This window comes from Vanacampus margaritifer, chromosome 2 (genome assembly GCF_051991255.1).
Source record: "Vanacampus margaritifer isolate UIUO_Vmar chromosome 2, RoL_Vmar_1.0, whole genome shotgun sequence".
Taxonomy (NCBI): domain Eukaryota; kingdom Metazoa; phylum Chordata; class Actinopteri; order Syngnathiformes; family Syngnathidae; genus Vanacampus; species Vanacampus margaritifer.
In genome coordinates, this window is record NC_135433.1 from 40,889,907 (window position 1) to 40,899,569 (window position 9,663).

At 45.6% G+C, this 9,663-nt stretch overlaps 1 protein-coding gene across 1 annotated transcript in view; it reads left to right on the forward strand.

Moving 5' to 3' along the window:
* The window catches only part of LOC144042946 (uncharacterized), a 152,481-nt gene that overhangs the window by 37,588 nt on the left and 105,230 nt on the right, over positions 1-9,663 (forward strand). The gene's annotated exons all lie outside the window — the stretch shown is intronic.

The window sequence follows — 9,663 nt, forward strand, 5'->3', positions numbered from 1 at the left end:
TTTTCGTCGGCTAAACAGTAATACTACTCATGACCGTTACCCCATTCCACACATTCAGGATTTTTCTGCGCGTCTGGCTGGCACCACGATTTTTTCTAAGGTCCGTGGCTATCACCAAGTGCCTGTGCAGCCGTTAGACGTGCCCAAAACGGCAGTGATAACCCCGTTTGGGCTTTTCGAATTCCTGCGCATGCCTTTTGGCCTTAAAGGGGCAGCACAGACTTTCCAGAGATTGATGGACTGTGTTTTGCGCGAGCTCGACTTCGTGTTCGTCTATCTTGATGACATTTTAGTGACCAGTCCTTCACCGGAGGTACATCTGTCGCACTTAACGCAGGTTTTCAAGCGCCTCGATTCGCATGGCCTAATCGTCAATCCGGCTAAATGTCAATTCGGTCATACTGAGATTGATTTTTTGGGACACTGTATATCGGCGCAGGGTGCAGTTCCTTTGCCTGCCAAGGTACAGGCAGTGATTGATTTCCCCCGCCCAGCCTCGGTTAAGGCGCTGCAGGAGTTCTTGGGCATGGTTAATTTTTATAACCGCTTTCTTCCGCGTGCAGCCCACCTCCTGCAGCCTCTTTACAGGGCCTTGGGGAACAAGAAGACTAAAGACCCCCTCGAGTGGTCTCCGCAACGAGCACAGGCGTTTCAGCAAGCGAAGGACGCCCTCGCGAGCGCGGCCCTCCTCGTCCATCCGATCTCCACTGCGCAGGTGGCCTTGACTACAGATGCGTCCGATATAGCTGTAGGGGGAGTGGTTGAGCAACTCGTGGCGAATGTGTGGCAGCCCCTTGTGTTTTTCAGTCGTAAGTTGCGGGATAACGAACGCAAGTATAGCGTTTTTGACAGGGAGTTGCTGGCGCTGTATCTCGCAACGCGACATTTTCGTTTCCTCCTTGAAGGGCGCCGTTTCACGGCTTATGTGGATCATAGGCCGCTTACGTTTGCGATGTCAAAGGTTACTGAACCGTGGTCGGCCCGCCAGCAGCGCCACTTAGCGGCCATTTCCGAATTCACGACAGACGTTCGGCATGTGGCCGGTAAGTGTAACCCTGTGGCTGATTGTTTATCGCGCGCGATTGTGTGTCCGGTCCTGCTCGGGGTTAATTTTTCCGAGATGGCTGCGGAACAGTCCGACGACCCTGACATCCGCAACCTCAGGGAGGCAGGTACGGCTCTTAGACTGGAAGAGGTGGTGATGCGCGAAGGCGATCCCGCTCTCCTCTGCGATATGTCCACAGGCCGCCCTTGACTCTATCCACTCCCTCTCACACCCTGGCGTCCGGGCGTCGGTCAAGCTGGTTGGTGCCAAGTTTGTCTGGCCTGGACTGCGTAGGGATGTCAGGGAGTGGGCGGCGGCGTGCGTGGCTTGTCAGCGTGCCAAAGTTCACCGGCACACCAGGGCGGACCTCGAACCTTTTCCGATTCCTGCTAGGCGTTTCGACCACGTGCACGTTGATCTGGTAGGCCCCCTCCCTCCGTCGCAGGGTTTTACGCATCTGCTCACTATGGTGGATCGGACCACAAGGTGGCCGGAAGCTGTTCCCCTGTCCTCCACAACTTCGGTGGACGTAGCTCGCACGTTCCTGTCGTCGTGGGTCGTGCGTTTTGGCACGCCGTCTGATATCACCTCGGATAGGGGGCCCCAGTTTGTGTCTGCACTTTGGTCTGCCTTAGTGGAGTCCTTGGGTGTGCGGGTACACCGCACTACTGCCTACCACCCACAGGCTAACGGGTTGTGTGAACGTTTTCACCGGTCGCTTAAAGCCGCGCTGCGGGCTGCGCTTTCCGACGGTAACTGGGTCGATCGTCTTCCTTGGGTTTTGCTCGGGTTGCGTTCGGGTTGCGTTCGGCCCCGGCCGAGTTGGTGTTCGGTCAGCCTCTTCGCGTCCCGGGTGAATTTCTGCCCGAAGGTTCCGACGCGCGGCCCTTTCTATCGGGAATGCCCTTGACTCCTGCACCGGTTCACCACTGTGTTCCTAAGGTTTTTGTACCGTCGACACTCATGTCTGCCCGTTTTGTTTTTGTGCGCCACGATGCCCACCGGTCGCCCCTCATGCCACCGTATGACGGCCCGTTTCGGGTGCTTGAGCATGGGGTTAAATATTTTGTGCTTGATATGGGTGGGCGTAGGGAGTCGGTTTCGTTGGATAGGCTCAAACCAGCTCATTTGGTTGTAGGCGAGGTGCCGTTGCCTGCTCGGGTCCCTCGCCGTGGTCGTCCTCCGAAGCCCCCAGCCTCGTTTCCGCACGATGATGTTGAGTGTTCTCCTGCTGCCTTTTCGACTGTCCCCCCTGCTCAACAGGTTTCACCTGCTCCGCTGGGAGATGGACTGCGTAGTCGATGTGGTAGGCTGGTGAAGCCCCCTGTGAGGTTTTCTGTTTGAGTGCTCTTCTGGGTGTTCGGGGGGGGCCTGTGTGGTGGACTTTAGGACCATGCCTCTCACCCAGCAGGCATACAGCTGGGGGCGTGTTGATTGAAATGTTTGTTGGCGCGATATTCGCCATTCTGTTGTTGGCAGTGTTAAATAAAGACGTGTTTACCAGTCAGTCGTGTATGCTCCTTACTACTGCCACAATACAAGATTTTTTTTATGCTTCTTGTCTAGACATCATTCAGACGTGTCAAGGAAGCTGACACATGCATGCTCAATGTAACTCGCCGCCTACGCTAAGGCTAACTTCAAAATAAAGTTTGCCAAATAATACAGTACATTGACGGCAATGCAAATAGCCTTAGTAGACTTGCTTTGAAGTTGGCCCACCTCGTGACGTGATGGATAGTTTGACTTGTCTTTTAGACGTTTAGGATTTCTTTATTGCAGTATTGGTTGACATTAAAATTGTGAACAACTTCAACACAACGCTCATATTCAATAGCTAATTTAAGATGCTAAGGAATCGCTAATTAATTACAGTCATTATATGATACAGTAGAAGTCTGCGACTAAGTGGCTACTGGCTAGGAGCTAGCTGTTAGCATTACACCAACCAGTGTTAATTTTGACAAGAATTTTTGTTTAGTTTTAGTTATAACCCTTAACCCTTCAAATCCGAAGCTGTCGGTGGCGACAGGAAAACACTTGTTTTTCAAATCACAGTAAATCCTGAACCGTTAGCGCTAGCAACGTAATTCCAACAGCTTCTGAAAGCAGAGAAGCGGCACTTTACGTGAATACCCCATACTAGAGATGGGACGTTTGACACTGAGACTCCGGAGCATGTGTCAGCCGAGTGAGACAGACTGCTCGAAACAATGTATCAAAAGCCCCGATGAAACCTCCGTGATCACGTGCTGATGGCGTATGCGGCTTTATGCGCGCTAATGAGATACCGGAAATTACGTAACTGATTCAAACCTTTTGGCGCGGTGTCAGGCGCACAATTCCCTCATGTAGACATTTGCTTCACTTTATGTTCACCTGGAAAAGTTAGTTATTCAGTATGTTTCCAACAAAAGTACTCCCATAATGATGCATTTAAAGTTTCCAACTATGCATTATTTTTAAATCGTGTGTAGAAGATACAGAATTGACCCAAGTATTTTCCACCGAGTTGCTATAAGCGCTTCTCCAAGACCCTCAGTCACATCACCTAAAGACTGATGTTGAAATACTTGTCATCTGGCTTCACAGCGCACTTGTGTCATATCCAAATTATGTTTATAAAAATCGAATGAGTAAAAGGACATCACATTGAACCAAAGTACTGGTACAGTGTCAAAATATTGCAACACTTCCATGTGTACCTGATGATCATTAAACAGACACAAATGTAAGACTGAATGTACTGGTGTTATGTTGGAACATAAATCAATCAGGCGAATCACTTTGAAGATTATAGCTGCTATGACTCCAGCTGACCACCAGATGTCCCCGGTACGATCTATCTTATGGGGCTTTGAAACGTCGACTCTTTTTCCAAATCAATCAGCCGAAAGCCTCAAAAGCTTCACAAGGCTTCATTGTCCCATCTCTACCCCATACATACTTATGGTAGTTAGCAGATTGTGACGTGTGGAGGAGGGGCAAGTCCCACATCATAGAGGGGAGTAACTTCAAAGTATCGTAACTCCGGAACTATTTGTGCTAGCAAAGTAATTCCAACGGTTTCGGAGAAGTGGAGCTTTGCATCGATTCCACATACATTACGGTAGCTAGCAGATTTTCATTTGTGGAGGGGGAAGCGCTGTGTCATAGAGGAGAGTGACGCAGGACAGTGGTCCCCAACCACCGGGCCGCGGACCTGTACCGGGCCGCGGGCACCTCAGTTAAAAGAATAAAAAAACGTACTGTACTTCCGGATAATTGATTAGCCGAGGCTTAAAAATAATTTATTTTGAAAAGTGACCAGATTCTCTCTGTTTACGACGGACACATTGACACATAATTATCTCAGTCGCGTTTTGTTACCCTTGTTATGGTAGTGGACTTGCGTTTGTTGTCGTAGCCTTTTATTAATCAGCCGACGAACAGCCAAGCAAACCCCCCAACCCCAACCCACTGGGATGCCGGTCCGCCAAAGTTGTGGACATATATGAACCAGTCCGTGGTGACAAAAAGGTTGGGGACCACTGACGCAGGAGACGGGAGATGACGCATGTCTTACAAATCAACGTATCCACGGAACTATTTGTACTCGCAACGTATCTGAAAGCGGAGGAGCGGATCTTAACGTCGAGAGAAAAAAAAAACTAAAAACGATAAAACAGGCGGACTGCTATGATAATAGTACTAAAAGCAGCAGGGTTAAAACTACACTGGTTACACAAACAAGCATGTTTGTTTTGACGCACTAACGAGCTGTGCAAGGCTTTCAAGGGATACTTCAAGATGAGAGCGTAATCAGACGATGCTCATATTAAGATCAGTAATTGCAAGATTCGACTGGCTTTTACGCAGTGTTCATAATCTCGTTGCTAATGAGCTAAGTCTTTTGAGAAAAATCTGCATGAAATTGCGAGCTGAATAGCAGTTCCGTTAGCATTGCAACTGTATCAAATAAGTATTTAGGGTTATTCTTATTAAAACCAATAATTCTGGATAATTATGTTTGGCAAATAAAGGATGATTGAAATTCTTTAAGCCTTCATACTTTGTAAAAACCCGCCTGTTTTGTCGGCTAGATGTGGATTTGCAAGGCAAATCTTGCATCACATTTCAGTGTGCTCATCATTTGCTTTAAGTCACAGCACACCTTGAATTAGTTTCAGAAGAAAAACTTTGTTTTGGCTCTGGTTCGCTTGCCTGTTTCTCTTTTGGTGGTGAAACACCAAAAAAGCTGCTCAAAGTCTTGTTTTAAAAAAACTTTTTCTTTCATTGTGCTTGACACAAGCAGATGAGGTGGTGTTTAAAAAAAAAAAAAATAATGAGAATTTTTGTAATAAGATTTTTTGTCATTGTGAAAATGTTTAAAACTTTTAGCTAATATTTAGTTCATTCTTCAACAGACAAGGGTGTACAACTATGCCATGACGGAGAAAAGTAATGGAGTATTTAAAAGGATCAAAGTAAACTAATTTGATAATAAATTATCATGATATCCATAGTAATTAAAGTTATTCTGTTATTTTTATGTCTATTTGTCTCAGAGTTTTAGACGGGAGTTATGGAGACCCTGATGGCCATCCTTGGATGAGTTAAAGAGCCTTAACTCTTTGGGAGAAATCAAAGCTGGGAGTGGACAGTTGCCCATTTAACTCTGGAGACTTTTGACATGATGTCCTAGAAAATTTGTGTTGTTTGTGTGTGTGTGTGTGTTGTTCTGCGTTTTGGTTCATGCATCCCAGGTAGGTAGTCTGGATTTTTGTAATTTTGTGTATTAGACTTTGAGACACTTTTCGACCCCAATTTCAAAACAAAACAAATGTTTATATTATATTGGTACTATTGTATTTTTTTTTAAATTTCATTGCAATATGTTTAAAAATGTGTGAAGAAATTAATAATATATTGTTTTCACATTCATGTTTGTGATGGATGTTTGAAAAAAATATATTGATCTAGATTTAAGTAGGATATTTTGGTTATTGTCAACATTGAGATGAATTACCAGTTGTAAAATAATCAAGACTTTAGTGTTAACTGAATCCCTTTTTAAAAGTTACAAAAACACATGATGTAAATTGTCATATCCTGGAACTATATTAAGGTAAGGATCACAGGTTAAATGTGGTCCCTGTTTTAGACAACTTGATTTAACATTCAGTTTTGACAACTTTAATTTCCTTTGATATCGGTTTGTTGTGAATACAGATTGTAATGGGGGGTCGTGGGGGGAGCGGGGGGCTGTGGATCGGTGGGGTTCCTGGCGGGCCTGCAGTGCCCCGTCCTGCTGCGTTGGGTTGGGGGCGCGGGCCGCGTTGGGGTGGGGGGCACTCTTGCTCCTGGCTTTGCTCTCCGGCCGGTGGCCCCTGCGGGGCCCGGGGGTCGTCCTTTGGCGCTGCCGCGGCCTGGGGGGCCCTGAGGTGTTGCGCTTGCTCTGTCCTGGCGGGGGTCGACGGCGCCACTCTTTGGTGGAGATTTTCATGCACGCCAGATCCACCACACCAGCATCTATCGAAACTCAGACACAATCTTCCTCAGGTCATTGAATCGGTGGAGGCTGGTGTCTGTGGATCTCACGGTGCTTCGTCTGTCCTTCCTTCCTTTCCTCAGTTTCTCCTTTGGTCTCCCTGATTTGTTGAAATTCTCTGGGGTTGGTAAAGGACTCTGGTTGGTGGCCTGGTGGGTGGTGTCTGGTCGGTGCTGGATTTCACTTTCCTTTCTTTTCTTTGGTCCTTTCTCGGGTTTCCTGACGGCCTCACGACTCTGGTTTGGCTGGTGCGAAGAAATGTATTTTAAAACGTTGGTGAATATGTGATGGTGCCGATTTTAAGTGCGCCTCACCCTGTCCCGTACCAAATAGCCTAAAAATGCGTCCGCACCACACCACACGCATCCGTGCCCGCCGGTGCGAAGTACATTGACTATAAAGTGCAATTGCACCGCCAGAAAATGCTCAGTTGCTTACCCTGCGTTTGGTGGTTAATGTACCATTCGCCAACATGTCTGATGTCTGTGGTGTGGACGCATTTCAATTTATATTGTGCTTTGTTAAAATGCCCGTGCTAAATAGGCCCAAGTATTTTATAATAACATTAGAACTTTAATTAACTCTTTCACTGCCACTGACGTTTAAAGACGTCAAGTAAAAACCTACGCTTCACTGCCAATGACGTCAAAAGACGTCATCCAATGATTTTTTTATTTTTTTTTGAAACGGGTAGAGGAAACCCTTCCGCATGTCTGGTGAAAGTTTCCAGTCTGCCTGTTGTGCCTAATGACTATTTTTGGCCCCTAGAGGGCAGCGATGACTCTCTTTTGACAAGATCGGGTGGGCGTCAGTAGAGGCGGAGCTAGAGCGTCGAGCAGGAGATGAGAATGGAAGACAAAGGAAAAATGGCGGCCGGTCGCGAGGAGCTCACGCCCGAGACGTTTTTTTCAAAGACCAAAAGCATCGCTGAAAAAGCACATTGTTGACGACGACGATGATCATCATCGATGATGAAGATGAGGGTGGTGACTCCGTGGTTGAGAAGCATTGACGCGGCAGTAGAAGACGTTAGATGGAGCTAGATGGAGGAGGGAACGGGCAATGGCGAGCGTTTGCAAGCAGCTCTACACTTACAAGACGAAAGGCATCGACCAACGCTAAAATAGTACATTGCTGACGACGGTGATCATCCTCGATGATGATGAAGGTGAATCCGAGCTTGACGGCGAAATTGGAACCGCTGACGCGGCGGCTATTACGGTGTCGTAACGCGGAGCGCAACCGAGCACGCACAGGCGGACGTTCGATCGGACGACGGAGAGTGCCCCGAGTCCAATGCATATTCATCGGAGGAGTGTGTACAGTCTGCTACTTGCTTTTTATTCCCCGGAAAAAAAGGCCGTCAAGAAAGTGTAACGTTTGCACGCAAAACGGACCAATGTGAAAGTGAAAGTAAACTGTTGTGCGAGTCCTGGCGTCTCCTTGCACGCAGGAGAGCGTTACAAAAGGAAAAACTGTATTTGAAACATCCACATAATTGTAAGTAGTACCACAGTTGCACACATTTGTAAATAGTTTGCGAAATTGTTTTGTCAAATTGTTACACTGTTGAATGGAAATAAACGTATTTTGCAATCAAAAAACACTTTTTCATTGTTGGTGAAAGCGTTTTACAGAAGTAAAGCACTATTTAGGTGTTTGTGGCATCATTCATGGACAAAAAGAAGTGTACAATTCACTAGAGTGCATGAAATAACATCGTTTCACAAAAAGCTCTTTTTCTCCGTTTTTTGTTTCAAAACAGAGAATTTCGGTGAAAGTAACCATTTTCTATTGTTGATTACTGAAGAACGGAATAAGGTAGAAACAAACTTTTTTTTCCTGATGAAAGCTGAGAGTCCAATCCTTCATTTGGTAGTATGTGTGTTTCCATAGTCCAAACACAACATTTTCTGTGGACCTTGAAAGATCACTCAAAATGCTTAAATCGGCTGGCAGTGGGGACAACCCGTTTCTGAAAACGCCTGGCAGTGAAAGAGTTAATTATAATAAATGCAATGATAATAAAAAATTGGCATAGTTTTTTGGGGGGCGTTTCGGTTTTTGGTCAAGCATTTCTCATTTACGGTTTTTGGTTTCGGCCCAAAAAAATTCATTTCGGTGTATCCCAAGTGGGAAGTGTCCTTCACGCTAGCGGCTGCCATCTTCGTTCTTCACTTGACGCATATGCAAGTGGAAGGATCGCAGCTTGACTAGTTTGCCCTGTGACTTGGCTGTATCCAGGCGTGACGTCATCCAAATTTGCATGTTGAAATTCGTACTCGTAAAAGGCAATCCACAGAAGAGATACATGCACAGCCGTGAACTTGTGTGTAGTGTAGCTTCGTAGTAGTAGAAGTGAGAGTTGTATTGAAAATACTTTACACCCACAGGTTTTAGATTCGTAGTCACAAGAAAGAAATTCAAACCCTCACAACTTTGATTTTTAGTCCCAAGAAAAAAATTCAGACCCACATTATTTAGATTCGTAGTCACAAGAAAGAAATTCCAACCCTGACACAAGTTTGTTTTGTACTCACATGGAAACATTGAAAACACACAGATTTTCTATTACGGATACAAATCGTTAAACACGCATCCGTCTTTTTAAAAGTGATCCTACTCCATAGAGCAGCAGGTGCCTCATCATTGAAGATATTTTTTCTTGTTATTTGTTTTTCAAAATAAGTTACGTTTTGTGGCAAATTTGTTTAACCCATTAAGGCCCAAAGCGCATGGCAAAACATGCCTCTAAAACTTATGGTCACCTCCAAAAACCTTACGTTTTCCTAGAAATTCAACAATATTAAAAAAAATATTTATATCTTAGCTCCTGAAGCAGATAAAAACATAATTAATGAATTATCTTGGGTAAGCACCTGGGCACAGAGACAATGGTAACGTTCAGAACAACTATACCATCCATGACTCCAGCAACAATACATAGATAATCATGTTTGTGGAACTGTCCAGCTTTTATAAAAACAAAATATTGTACAGTACAGAGAATCCATGACCACCTTCATTATTTGGTAGTTGAGCTACAGGAGAGGCCTGAATGAGTCTCAGTGGTGTCTCTTGTGTTAGG